General features: G+C 38.9%; 1 pseudogene; it reads right to left on the bottom strand.

The window, feature by feature from the left end:
• Positions 1–3,674: 3,674 nt before the first annotated feature.
• Positions 3,675–10,654, bottom strand: LOC129502462 (tubulin alpha chain-like; annotated as a pseudogene).
• Between the last annotated feature and the right edge of the window lie 4,043 nt (positions 10,655–14,697).

Below are 14,697 nucleotides of genomic sequence, written 5' to 3'. Positions count from 1 at the left end.
ACTTTCTGTCTATGATCTAAGGCAATATTTTCTTACATAAAGCTACCAAAGAAATTGAACTTCTTCTTCAAGTAAGTTATAGGACTGTGGGTGTTCATAAAGACAGCTGGGAGTCTTAGGGGGTATTTCATCCCAAGATGGTTTAGATTTAGGAAAATTACCCACATTATACTACAGAACAAACCTGTTTAGTCACTTGAATATTCATGACAGTCTTCTCTCTCAGACAAAGCTAGTTAGCTGGACTCATTTCTAATATATAACCTATTTTCTACGTGCCGTACAAGCTGTGACTTTTCTGTTTTGAAATAGGGAGATGACCTCAGACACACTGTAAAAGAGCAGAGTGGTTTATAGTTTTCCAGGAAATTTAGGTGTGTCTGGTCTCTTTCACTGGGTTGTGTAGAATGCTTTGATGTTTGGATAGGTTACTACTGTGGATTGCCATATGCATTAATGTAGTTTGGGTTATCTTTCAAGTTTTTAATACTATTATTCCTGTTTGCCACAAGTACACATGGGAGCCATAAAATGGTGTGTGACATTGCTTCCCAGGCATCTATGATTAGATTGAATTGGACATGGCACAATTAATGCCAACCAGATTTTGTTTGGGGAATTTGGGGAATGAGATCGCAAGTGACATTTGCTTATAGATACCATTTAGCAGGTAACATCAGGAGCTGTGATCAGGGCATAATAGTCTACATAAATAAAGCTTGAGTTGTTTCTGTCACTTACAACTAAGATATCTCACTAAATAATAATAGAATTCATTAATGAGGACAATCAGTATGAAGAACATGTAAGTAACATGGTGTGTTCAACATATTTAATTATATCTGACCTAAAATGTTATGATCTTCATTACTTTTGGTTTCAGAGGGTAACCTTTATTTGGATTTTTCTGTAAATTTTGGGAATCTTTTACTCAAGCCATGCAAACACTTTCTACAATGATATTTAGGACACACTTCAAATCTAAGATTTCATGAAATCATTTGCTTTCTCATTGGGCAAAATATTGAGGCATTATCTTTGAAGAAATAAAGTCATAAGTCATAGTTACATCTAATGAGTTATTGAATTTGTACAGGCAAATCAAAGACCTCCTTTTATGCAGTTAGGAATGATGATCTTAACTGTTATGCTAGCTTGCTGTTGATAACTTAATCTTACTGACAAAATTATAAAAGTGCAAAGCATTGTGTCAGTTCTGTGTGGAACTATTCAATGTGTAAGATCTAAAAGAAGTAGACACCATTGACTAGGAGTAATGTTTTGTTTCTTTTTTTCCCCCCTGCACATGGCTACTTAAACATTTGAAATTTGTATAAAACCTTGTTGTATTTTTTGATTTGTATCTTTATGACCTACTCCTCTCAGGAGGTGTCAGTTTTTGTGTGTATGTGCAATATATTTAATTTGTTATTTTATTGTTTTGAATTCATAAAAGTGAAGAAAATAGGTTTGGATGTGTCTGATCAATTCCTTCAGGTGCTAGTCTCCTTTAATTGCAGTATTGATTGCAGCAGGTATAATGGGACCTGTGACTTCATATGATACCATGTCAGCCTTCAGAGGAAACAAAAGCTTTGGAGGCAAGTGGTTCAGGTTACTATTTATCTCATGACCCTATGAAAGTTGACATGTGTCATTAATAGTGACATGCCAAAGATTCAGATTTCTTTGGCATAGCTTCTGCAAGTTAACACAATTCTCTGAATCTTTATAGTCTGAAATCTTTCCATGTACATTTCCCATGAGAATGTTAGTATTTCTTGAGTTCAGCAAGGTTAGATGAAAAGCAATCCCCCGCCCCCTTACTCTGGCTTCTGTTTGGCCTTTTTGTTTTAGATAATAACCAGTGGAAGAATTGTGAAATTCTCAGAGCTCATAATTTGGTAAGGGAAATAAGTCATGGATACAAATAGTGGCAACCCAAGATAGTCTAATTGTGGAATGTTTGAGACTAAGGCAGTAGGGAAAAGTCATTTTGGGAAGTGGTATGGGAGGCTGGTGGACCTGTCTCAGCCACTGTTTAGCTACTTCCTCACTGGTGATTTTGGCGATAAATATTGTCTATATAACCTTCAGTTTCTTCATCTGAAAGATAAGAGACTAATAAAAATATTCACTTAACTAGGCTGTTTGTTAGGAGAAAATGAAACAGTACACATTTCTAAATAATCATAATCGCTCAAAAATATAAATGAAATGTAATGCCAGCAATAGAGGAAGAAGGAGTTACTTTTATCTTAGTATATTCAGAGAAGGACCAAAAAAAGAGAAAACGTAACTGTAAGAACCGGTTTCAAAGATGAAGATGGTGGGAAATGCTTCTTGAGTGATAGATATCAGAAGTAAAATTGTGACATATCACTACAGGGAAGTGTGTAAACTAGTTTGAGAGATATCTAAGGCTTATGTGTTTCAGTGAGTCTTAAATTTTTCAAACGAAAAGACTCCTTAGGCCACAGGGAAACATCTCTTCAATATTTGCACGATTAATTTTAAAATTTGCTATAATATTAACAATTTTATGCAGTTATTAAGATTTTACAATTACAGAACAGTTTTGTATAAGGTTTTCTTAAAGTTTTATGGTTTTTTCAGTTGATGATTTGTAATTAAATACTTGTCATGAGGAATCATGAAACTCTTCTGAAGAAAAGTTATAAATGGATTTCTAAACTTCAAATTTAGTCAAGTTTAGAGTCATTGGAATATATCTACTATAAAATTAATAAAGGATCATTTTAGAGAAGTTATAAATGTCTGTATTCATAGAATTACATTCTAAAATAATGTTATTCACCACATTAGAGAAAAGTATTGTATTTTAGTTGCAAATAATTATATTAATCTGTGTAATATGTACTTACTACTCAGAAATTATCCTGTTTATACTTTAATGATGAAGACCAAATACTAGTTTGAATCAATTATGTTTAAAGATCTTGATTAGTAGTACATACCTTGGAAAGAAATAACAAAGTTTGTAAGATCTATGAAATTCAGGCATACTTGAAAGCCATAAAAAGCTTTCATTTCTTGATAGCCAAAGATGAGTGGAAATTAAGCTTAACATAGTAACTAAAAGCAAACAAAACATATATTTAATAGCACTAATTCTGTTTCTAATTTTAAGTAAGAACTTGAATATATAAAACTTAAACTCTTAAATTCTGGAACTGGATGTCCCTAGTAAAGTAAATTAGGATTACATTTACATGTGACATTTTATGATAAAGGTGCAGGAAACCAGCCAGAAAAGAGAGACAAAAATGATTTAAGAAATCATCATTCCTACATACGGATTTCTTTCCTCTGGTATGTGGCCCAAAATCTCTCTCTTCCAATAGGAAAATAAGGTTTCTATTTTGGTTATAATTACTTAGACTGAGACTTGTTTAAAGACAATACCCCAAAATAGGTCTGTTTTTCTATTTTTAATTTTTTTTTGTTTTTTGATTTTTCATTTAAGACAGAATATTTTATTCAAACCATGAGATATACGGACAGCTTGGGTCTGAAAGCATCATGTTTTCAAGAACAGGTTAGTAATTGTATGAGAGTATATACTGCTATGTACAAGTGCTGACTAAAACACAACTTTTCAATGTTTAAGATAGAATAAGCCTCTATATAAAAGCAGCACTTTTGTGACATTTTTAACTTTTGTATTCCTCTCCTTCTTTACCCTCTCCTTCAATAGAATCCATACTAAACTCCTCATAATCCCGCAAAGGTAGCCTCAATCTTATGGGCCTCAGAAAATTCTCCTTCCCCCATGCCCTCATCTACATAAAAGTAAACAAAGGCACGCTTGGCATACATCAGGTCAGATTTGTGGTCCAGGTGAGCCCGGGCCTCAACAATGGTGTTGCTCATCATGCACATGGCTGGCTGTACTTTGGCCAGTCCTCCACCAGGTACCATGGTGGGAGGCTGGCTATTGATGCCAATTTTGAAGCCAGGGAGGCACCAGTCCGCAAACTGGATTGTATGCTTGGTGTCAATGGTGGCAATGGCAGCAATGACATCTTTGGGCATGATGTCACCATGGAACAACAGGCAGCCAGCCATGTATTTACCATGGTGAGCGGCACATTTCACCATCTGGTTGGCTGGCTCAAAGCATACATTGCTGATCGCTGTTACAGAAGTCTATTGATGGTAGGCTTTCTCCACGGAGATGACAGGGGCATATGTGGCCAGAGGGAGGTGGACATGGGGATAAGGTACCAGGTTGGTCTAGAATTCTGTCCAATTGACATTCAGGGCTCCATCAAGTCTGAGGGAGGCAATGATGGAGGACACAATCTGGCTAATAAGGTGTTAAAGTTAGGTAGTTTGGGTGTTCAATATCAAGATTTCTACTACAGATGTTGCAGATGGCCTTGTTGTCTACCACGAAGGTACAATCAGAGTGCTCCTGGTAGTGAAGGGGGAGTTGTAGGGCTTACCTACAGTTGTGGAAACCTGGGAGCGAGGCTGGGTAAATGGAGAACTCCAACTTGGGCTTCTTGCCATAATCTATAGAGAGTCATTCTATCAGCAGAGAGGTGAACCTGGAACCAGTCCTACCTTCAGAGTGTGGAAAACCAAGAACCTTGAAGACCTGTGCACTGGTCAGCAGTTTCCAAATTCAGTCCAAATCAAGGTCAATAATCTCCTTGCCAATGGTGTAGCGCCCTTGGGCACAGTTATTGGCAGCATCCTCCTTGTCTGTGATAAGCTGCTAAGGGTGGAAAAGTTGGCCGTAGGTGCCAATTTGAACTCCATCAATGACCATGGATTCCAGGTCTACAAACACTGCCCTGGGCACATGCTTGCCAGCACCCATATCACTGAAGAAGGTGTTGAAGGAGTCATCTCCTCCCCTAGAGCTATTTGGCACTTGACCTTTGGGCTGGATGCCATGTTACAGGCAATAGAGGTCCCAGCAGGCACTGCCATTCTAGATACCAGTCTGACCAACATAGATGGAGATGCATTCATGTATGGTTCTTGCTTTGTGGCTACTGAGCAGACGGGGGTGGTGGGGAGAGGTTGTTGCTTCTTACAGTGAGACTCTTAGGTTAGTATAAGAGAACCTGCCAAAAATGTTTATTTGAAAATGAAATGTAAAATTTTTATTTTTAAAAAATATGTTCTCTATGTGTAAAGAGTGATCAGTCTGATGGATCAATAATTTTTGATAAGGAACTTTCAGTTCTGTGAAACATGAAGTGGTTTTTAAAAATGATCTCTACCCTTGAGGAGTTCAAGTTTAGCAACATATAAAAAATGTAAGTAATTAAAGTATATTATCATATTTATCACCTTCTACATATGTAGTACAGGGGAATGAGTATTGAGATTTATTTGAGATCAATAAGGCTTCACAGACAGGGCTGATAAATAAATAAAATATGATGAGATCTTCACCTAATGAATACAACATGTGTAAAATAACATGTACAAGAATGTGGAGAAACGAGATGATGTGTTTAGAGGATGTGAATTTGGCATTTCAAGAAATTCAGGAGGGAAGAACTTGGTAGATGGGTATCAGACTGCAGAGCAACCATATCAGGAGATGAGTAACAAGTTGTAAGATACTTGGAGTTTCTTTTTTTTTCTTAGAGAAAATAGCTTAGAAAAGTTTCTGGGTCAGCTATTTAAGATAGGATAGTTCACATTATTAGTGTGGAAGAGAAAATCCACTAGTAGTGAGCCAGGTGATAGAGAGAAAGCTTAAAAGGTTATTTACATAGTTTAAATGATATGTTCAATAATACCTAGCCTAAGAGAGGGATAGTAAGGATGAAGTAGGACAGATTGGAAGCCATTTTCATACAATTTAATGATTCAATTAATCCATACATAGAGTGAGAATGGGAGACTCAGATTAACTTCTGCGAATGTGGCTTTGGAGAGAAAAAGGATAATAAATTCAATTTGGCATGTTGAATTTGAAGTTCCTATGGAGTCCACAGGTTATATAAAGTCAGTAGAAAATTGTGTATACGTGTTGTGATCTTGGAGAAAAGGACAGGGCCATAATAGTATATTGGTGGGTATCTCATTCAAGGTCCCAGGAGGAAACCCATGACGCACTCAATAATAGAATAATTTCGGAAGGGTGTATTTACAGACAGAAAGATTATAAAAGTATGGGCAAGATAAAAGGAAATCAAAAGGATATTGAAGGAAACTGTTACTAACAGCAATAATATTATCACACTTTCTGGACCTAAACAGATGAGAGAAGGTAAAGGTCACCCACCTAAAGTTAGATGTAAAGATAATAAGAGGGCAGGTGGCCATGAAATTGTCCATCTGTTGACAGACACACCCAGCTTGAGAGTAGACATCATAGGAGGGGAATAAATGACCTGATCTGACTCTATCCCTTCTCTTTACACTTCTACTGGTGATCCCTATTGGCCAAACCAGGTCAAAGGAAGCCATAGTGCATGGGAGCTCATTGATACAGGACTTAAAGGTCTGCTTCTCAGGACACAGAGCAAAGGGAGAGGGCTAGGAGTTAATTTGGAGGAAGCAGTAGAAGATAGTCATCCCAGAAGTACCCAGGGTCACCTGGTTCAAGCAGAGTGTGCCAAACAAGGCAACAGAGATACCAAAACAGAGATACCAAGATACCAAAAAGTGGGCAACATCCAGCACTGAAAGAAAATGAGAGGGAATTGATAGAGTGGTTGTCCTAGCATTGCCTGATGTTAGGCCACTCATGGTACACCAAACCGGTCTTCATATAAAATATGGAGAGGTCAAGAAACAAAAAAATGAGGCCAGGAGAGTATATGTTGGATATAGTAGGGGGTGATCTTAACAGCAACAGTTGTAGTGGGGGGTATGAAAACAGTGATATTGCAATGGATTAAGGAATGAAAGGAAATAAGGAAGTTAAAGCAATAAATGTAGACTCCTTTTTAAAGGTCTGTGAATTAAGAAAGAGGGATGGCTAGAGGGGCAGTCAGATGTGAGTTCCTTGGAGGAATGTTCAAAGTCTATAAGATTTTTCTAATATCTTAATGCTATAATTTTATTTTATTTTTTTTAATTTTTATTTATGATAGTCACACACAGAGAGAGAGGCAGAGACACAGGCAGAGGGAGAAGCAGGCTCCATGTACCAGGAGCCCGACGTGGGATTTGATCCTGGGTCTCCAGGATCGCGCCCTGGGCCAAAGGCAGGTGCTAAACCGCTGCGCCACCCAGGGATCCCAATGCTATAATTTTAGACTCAGAAACATAGGATTATACTTTCAGAAGGCAGCAACATCCGTATTAAACAAGACCATTATAATCCTTAACAGAAAAAAAAAAAAAAAAAACAACAACTACAATGTGTGTCTCCTTGGTTCTCAATTCTCCTTGGTTCTCAAACTATGTGTGCTGGAACCTGGACAAGATAGTATGTGAAGAATTAATTGAAGGTGCTCTCAACCTGGTTTTCTCGGCCATGTGTTGGCCCTTACAGATCTTAAAGTTAAATGGAAGTGTTTTCCTGTGAATACAGTCTACTGCTGTGAAAAGAGAATCCCCAGATCTTTTTAAGCACTGGGTTTCAAATGATATACCATTGAGTGATGAGACAGTATAGATTGTAGAGATTTTAATAGACAGAGCAGGCTTCTATATTCCTTCTTTAACTCATACTATGCATATACAGACTACCTTTATACCAGGGGATATAGTCAGTATTGAGCAGTGGTTCTCAGTGAAGGATAGTTTTGCCTCCCACAGGGGGACATTTGGCAATGTCTGGAGACTGTCACAACTGGGGGTGTACTATAGTAGTGGGCAAAAGCCAAGAATGCTGCTAAGCATCCTATGTGCATGGGACACCCACACCTACAACGAAGATTTATATAACTCACAATGTTAATAGTGGGGCTATTGAGATATCCTGGTTTTGAATTCTGAGGATGGGGAGGAAAGTATAAGAGACATGTATCCTGCCCTCACCCAGTGATTCCTCAAAAGGAGGGAGTAGATATGCCAGAGTTCCTCCTGAAGTTGTGGGGCTTGAGAACTAGAAAAAATGGGGTTCTATCTTACAACTGACTTTGTAAGTATCAACCCACAAAGATGTCCTACCACACTGAAACGTGGATGGTAGAATAAGAAACATGGCAGCATGATGAGGAAGTCTGGATGCAGGAGGGGTTGCAGATCATCCCCTGATTTCCCACTTTACTAGGGTAGCATGGAAGTGATCCACAAATTCCTGTAGACCCAGGGAGGCTGAAAGCAAGGGTCATGTGCTTACCAGTAACAAAGTACACATAGAGAATTTCATTGAAGGAGCCATAGGTTAAGTGGTACAAAACCATCAGTTCAATGTGTGGGAAGCAGAGGGGACTGTACTCATAGGAAGCAGTAAACCCAAGGGATCTCCCCTGCCAAAAATGATCATCCCAGATCCGACAGCTGCTTGCCACCAAAGGCTCTTTTGCCATAAATAGTTCATGCCCTGTCCTAGCTGTCAGTCCCTGGGGAGCTGAGCAAGCTTCTGGGAGAAAGCAGTCAGGGCCCAAGTGAGGCAATTAAGATGGTCTGTGTACACCTTGAGATGGAAGTTAAACAGGATGGTAACTGCTTTAAACAAACCAGAGCCAGAGAGTGAAAATCTCAAGTGGACTCCATAAAGATTTCTGCATGAAGTGTGGCGATAGGAAGGTTAGGTGGTGTTGAAAAAAATTTCAGATTTAGAACATCTTAATTTTATTGACTTATGCTGCTATTTCAGATTCACTACACATTTAAAAATTAATATTGGTTATTCAACTGTTACATTCCTCTTATTTATGAATTGATTCCTCTATTCCTTGGCTTTTTGATAGGAATCAAGATTATATATGAAAGTATTTTATTTTTTATTTTCTTTTAAAGATTTTATTTATTTATTCATGAGAGACACAGAAAGAGAGGCAGAGACACAGGCAGAGGGAGAAGCAGTTCCCTGTGGGAAGCCCAATGCAGGACTTGATCCTGGGACTCCAGGATATCACCCTTGGCCAAAGGCAAACACTCAACCACTGAGCCACCCATGCATCCCTATATGAAAGTATTTTACATTTAAATTGTGCTTATGCTGATGTTAAAGATACTCTTGTACATGTCATAATATCCTATCACAATAAAGTTAGTGATTAAACTATCAGGGTACTGGGATTGAGCCCCACATGGGGTTCCACACTCAGCACAAAGTCTGCTTGGGATTCTCTCCCTTTCCCTGTCCCTCCCCCTCTTTTTTTTTTTTAGGATTTTATTTATGAGAATAAATAAAATTCATGAGAGTCACAAAGAGACAGGCAGAGACACAGGCAGAGGGAGAAGCAGGCTCTATGCAGGGAGCCCAATGTGGGACTCGATCCCGGGTCTCCAGGATCAGGCCCTGGGCTGAAGGCGGCGCTAAACCACTGAGCCACACAGGCTGCCCTCTGGCATACTGTTCTTATGGCACTTGCTCAGTTTCTCCAAGACTTCAATGAGTTCTTTGTTCCAGATTTACTGTAGGTAAAATGTGAATCATAGATGTGCTATGTCATTCTGCGTGTTGAGATTCTTCTCCTAGAATACTAGATGAAATTTGGTTTGTTTGTTTGTTTTCAGCCCTAATTAAGCAAGATGAATACTTCTAAATTCCTTCTTATTTGCCAAGATTGTTTAAGGTTAGATCACTGGGGTACAACCCTGGAGCCATGTGTATCATGGTAGTCCCTTCAATGTCACCTCTGCAACCTACTCATGGTATCATTTTTTCCCCAATAATCAGAATTCTTTATTACAGAAAGCACAAATGGTCTCTGGTTAATTTGAGCTGCCAAACAACTTATGTGGGTAAAAAAGCTAAGCAAATATAATAGGGAAGCTAGAGAAATAGACTCAGAAAACCTAAATGGCTAGAAGCCTAGGCAAGGTCATCTAAGGAAATATCTGTGGGTATAGGACCAAGGCTGCCCCCACTGGGTACTGGAATCTGCCACTGGCTCTGCTGCCCTTCGACTATGGAGGCTGCTACTGGCAGCACCTGACTACTTCCCCTAGACAGTCAAAATTAATTTTAAAATTGCTCAACTTTCCTGGCATGAGCACCTGACTGATGAAGCATAGCTTTCAGGAATCATAGAGAACAAATATCTAATTTTAAACCTTCTTTATTGGAAGGTGGTCCCTAAATTTTACCAAGTTAATATATGGGTGGATTTCCCCAAATAAAAATAAGAGCAGTGGGCAGGAAATATTCCAGTGCTCTCTCAGAGTTACTCTCCATCCTTTTGCATCCTACTCTATGCCTTGAAAGGCTGACTTGTTCAGACTCCGTCAACTCATCCCCTTATTGTCTGGCTTCAGCTGGGGTAATGTGTAGAAAGCCCTGGCAGGAGACCAATGGGAGATTGAGAGAGAGAGAGAGATAAGGGTATTTATTTCATTGTCTTTTCTCCTGACAGGGTCTCCATGGCCTGGCTGGATCATCTGACAGAATTATTAGCTTCTGTAGGAGTCTTGCCAGCTTTTTCTGGCTTTCTGGGTCACTGGGATCCTGTAACTGCTCCCTTTGCTCCTTCAAACCTACGGGTGCTGTTGGCATGAGATACTGCACTATCCCTTGTGGTTTCCTTAGTTCTACCCTCATTTTTGTAAATTTTTCCTTAATTAAATCCTCAAGTTATTATTTGGATGTGCCATGTGATCCTGGCTAGGACCCCATCATACAGGTATCTTCAAAAACTGCAAGTGTCCTCTCTGAAAACATTTCAGAGCTGTCCTGTAAGGAATACCACATACCTGTTTTCCCCAATGTGGTCCTTCTCTGCTTGCTGAAAGTAGACACACTTTTAAGAAAAAGGTAATTTCAGTACTATTTTACTGTAATAATAGTTGCATGGAAGGACTTAGAGGAGGAAATCCCAAAATTTTCTCGAAGTAAAATACTCTCTTTTTTGGGGGGCAGGGGGGACCTATCATATGGAAGGCAGGAGTGTTTTTACCTCTGAACTCCCAAAGAGGAAACAAGTTGATTATACCAAAGTACTACGTTATGTTTTTTACTCATAACGATAGTACCTTATACTTGGGTACAGATACAGGTATTGGGAAACAGTGAGAGAAAAGGCACTTAGAGAACAGAATAGAGGCCATCATCTCTGTTTAGCATTAAATGAAATAGCACATAAAATGCTTATGTAAAGGCTATGATGTTGGAATGAGTCATGTAGCCAGTTAGTGAGTTTAACAGACTGATTGGCATCTATTTATAAAATCAACATATTTTTAAATTGATGGATTTAAGAACATCTCCAGATGTTTAACTTTTAAAGAGATTTGTGATTTTTTTTTTTTGTGCCTCAGTGCCAGAATCTACCTTCAGTTTGGTAGTTACATGGCACCGTCATTATCCTATTTTATGCATTATATTTCATTATTATGATGGTTTAATGTGTGATTCTTTCCAGGTATAACTTACTCTTGTACAAAAAATATCAAGAGTTTAGGCTAAAGGAATAAAAATAAATGAGATTTCAGGCACCAGAACAAGGGGATAGTTGATAAAATGTTTAGAGAAAGTAGTTCTTGGGCACTTTTCATCACACTTTATATACCTAGTTGCCTATTTTGCTTTCGCATGTCACCAGAAGTAGACTTCTCTACCTGGCGTAATTATAACTTTCTTAGTTTTATGAGAAAAGAAAGATGTTCCCTGTGGGAATAGACCTAGCTCATGTCCCTCCTATGTCCCTCCGTACACATATCTACACCCCAAGGGCTGCTTATCGTGGATGCCTGTGGCTGTCTGCTGCTTTGGGGTAGCTGTGGAGGATGCTTGCTTTATGTACAGGCCAGCTGACAGGACAGGTATAGCTCCAGCAATGGCAGAGGAGACTCAGCGGGTAAATACCTCAGCTTTTCCACCCCTTGTTGTGATGATATTATCTTCCCCAACAGCCCTAATAGAATTGATCCCACTTGCCCAAATTGATAACTAGCCCAACCACCCATCTTTTACTGGTTTCCTTCTTCTTCCTATCACACTGTCCCACTCCCCTAGTGGTGCTTCCTGGGATCACCTCTCAAATAAAGTCCCTACCCTGAATCTATCTCAGCGCTATTTCTGTAATCCAAATAGACAATTGGTACCAAAAATGCTCATAGGAGAAGGCATTCAAGACAAAATTCTGGAATTGGATTAGTTGCCGGCCATATGGCATCAAGGACCCTATAACTGGGGATAAGCCATAGGTAGAGTTATAAATTTCTTTTATGCTAAGAGTCTCACCTGTAGTGAACTGGAATGGGTTACAGGGAAGAGATGCGTTAGTTCAGGGAAGACCTTTAGCTCTTGGGAAATAGGGGGAAATTGTATATATAAAGATATGGTGTTAGTTGGTATATGACAACTGCAACAGAACCTTGCAGTATAAAAGCAACAGGCCTGAGGCAGCCAGCTGTCAGTTTAGCTTGGTATGATATGAAGACTCTTCCAATAGTGGAAGGACAGATTGTTGACAGAAGTATGAAGTGAGCTGAATGTATGGTCATGGCAAGGCTCCTACACTGATGTTAGGGCCCTGTGGGGAAGGAATGACTACTGAGACATGGAATAAGGATTTCCTGGTAGATACTTGATGAAGAGAGGGATTATTTATGAAATGGGTTATAGAATCTGTATATTATATACAGTATAAACTGGGAGAGCATGCTTAAACATGAATGCTAAAAGTGCTAAACTGTGGTAGAGTGTGGGAAGTGGAATTTAAGGCAGGAAAAGACAGTTTATTGAATGGAGAACTCTCCTGAGTTTCAAGATTGAGTCCTAGCACTTTCTTGGAAGAACTTTTTTGGAAATTGTTAAAGGACAGATTGAAGTCTTAGTACTGTAGGTATATTAGAATGACTTTAGAATGTAATGCTAGAGAATCAAGCAGCTGACTGTGTTCTCTGGTAGGGCCCAGAGGGTATTCCTTTCTCTAAAGTGATAGAGAATGTAATAGTAGAAGGCACATCAATATTGTTGAGAAGAGAGCTATCTTCTCTAGACCAGTCAATAATAGGAATTGGGAATGGTGCTAATTTATACTTGCTGAGGCCATGTGCTACACTTAACTATCAGAGATTTGGGTACAGTTCATTAGAGACCAATCAGTCATTTGATGACAAGTTGATTGTATTATACTCTCAACAATCCTTGTTGGTACTGTAAACTATCTCCAATATGGATTTACTTTTCTGCCTGCAGTGCCTCAACCAGCATCAATGTCGAAGGATTTGAGATTTATGGTGAAGGAGTTATGACAACAAGCACTTTACCACAGGTTTACTCAATCCTCCTTAGATTGTACATTTCAGAAGCTGCTGGCCAGACAGTGCCTTAACTGGGTCTCTCAGAAGCTATTCCAAAGTTCTATCCCTATCTCTGATAATGGTTAATGTTCTTTACTTATATATTCTCCTTCTGTGTCTCACTTCTTCACTCTCTACTGATGTTTCCTGGGATCACATCAGAAATAATTTTTTAGAAATTGGAGATCTTCACTCTAGCATTGGTGCAGTTTCACAATTAATGTCAGCCGGATCCAGGATCTTTCTTAGGTCTTCACATACACATCCTATTGCCTTATGTCACAAGAAGGCTGTGACATCGTGTGATGTGACTGAGGCCTTACATCATTTTTGAGGCAAAAGGAAGTAGGAAACGTTTACAGCTTTTTTTTTTTTTTAGATTTTTATTAATGAGGGAGAGAGAGAGAGAGATGCAGAGACACAGGCGGAGGGAGAAGCATGCTCCATGCAGGGAGCCCAATGTGAGACTCGATCCCGGGTCTCCAGGATCACATCCTGGGCTGAAGGCTGCGCTAAACTGCTGAGCCACACGGGCTGCCCAAAGAAGTAGGAAACATTTAGAAAAAAAAAAAAAAAAAAAGACTCAGCAACATCTACTTACATTTTTCAGTGGTAACAGTGAGAAGATGGATACCTCTAGTAGCAAGAAAGTTTGGAAAGTTGGAGTTTGAGTAGTTGAGGTTTTGCTGCCTTTAAAATAAAGGCATGGGAGAAAAAGAATGAAAAAGGAAATTTGATCAATCCATAGTGTTACTATATGAATAGGCAAACTCAGAATTTTTAATAAAATGACCTTAGTTCTGATCTATTTTTTTCCATTTTCTTAAGTAAGTAAATAAATAATAGGTTGCAATGTTAAACTATAATAACTCCCTAGAATGTTTGAAATATGAAAGCACTTAAAATAACTTACTACACTGGGGTGCCTGGGTGGCTCAGTTGGTTAAGCATCTAACTGCAGTTCAGGTCATGATCTCAGGTCTTAGGATAGAGCCCCGAGCTGGGCTTCTTGCTCAGTGGGCCCCTTGTCCCTCCCCTTCTTCCCCTCCCCTTCTGCCCCTTCCCCTCTCCCTGCTCATGCTCTCTCTCTTCCCCCCACCCCAAAAAAATCACTACATTTAGTTGCCAAGTTTTCACATGTCTTAATTATCAATTTAAAAAATATGTAACAAGTCACTACTAATGGCCTTCCATGAGCACAGCAGACACAATTTCTGCTCTCCTTGAGTTTCTTTTTTATGTATAAATTCATTCAAACCCCCTGCTTGCAACAGAGTAACTAATAAGAATTATTTATTTTAGGGGACTATAAAAAATTCATAAAATTTTGCAAGAATT

The sequence above is a fragment of the Nyctereutes procyonoides genome, unplaced genomic scaffold, assembly GCF_905146905.1.
Source record: "Nyctereutes procyonoides isolate TBG_1078 unplaced genomic scaffold, NYPRO_anot_genome, whole genome shotgun sequence".
In the NCBI taxonomy this organism is placed as follows: domain Eukaryota; kingdom Metazoa; phylum Chordata; class Mammalia; order Carnivora; family Canidae; genus Nyctereutes; species Nyctereutes procyonoides.
Note: the sequence above shows the minus strand (reverse complement) of the source record. Positions and strands in the feature narration are given on the sequence as shown.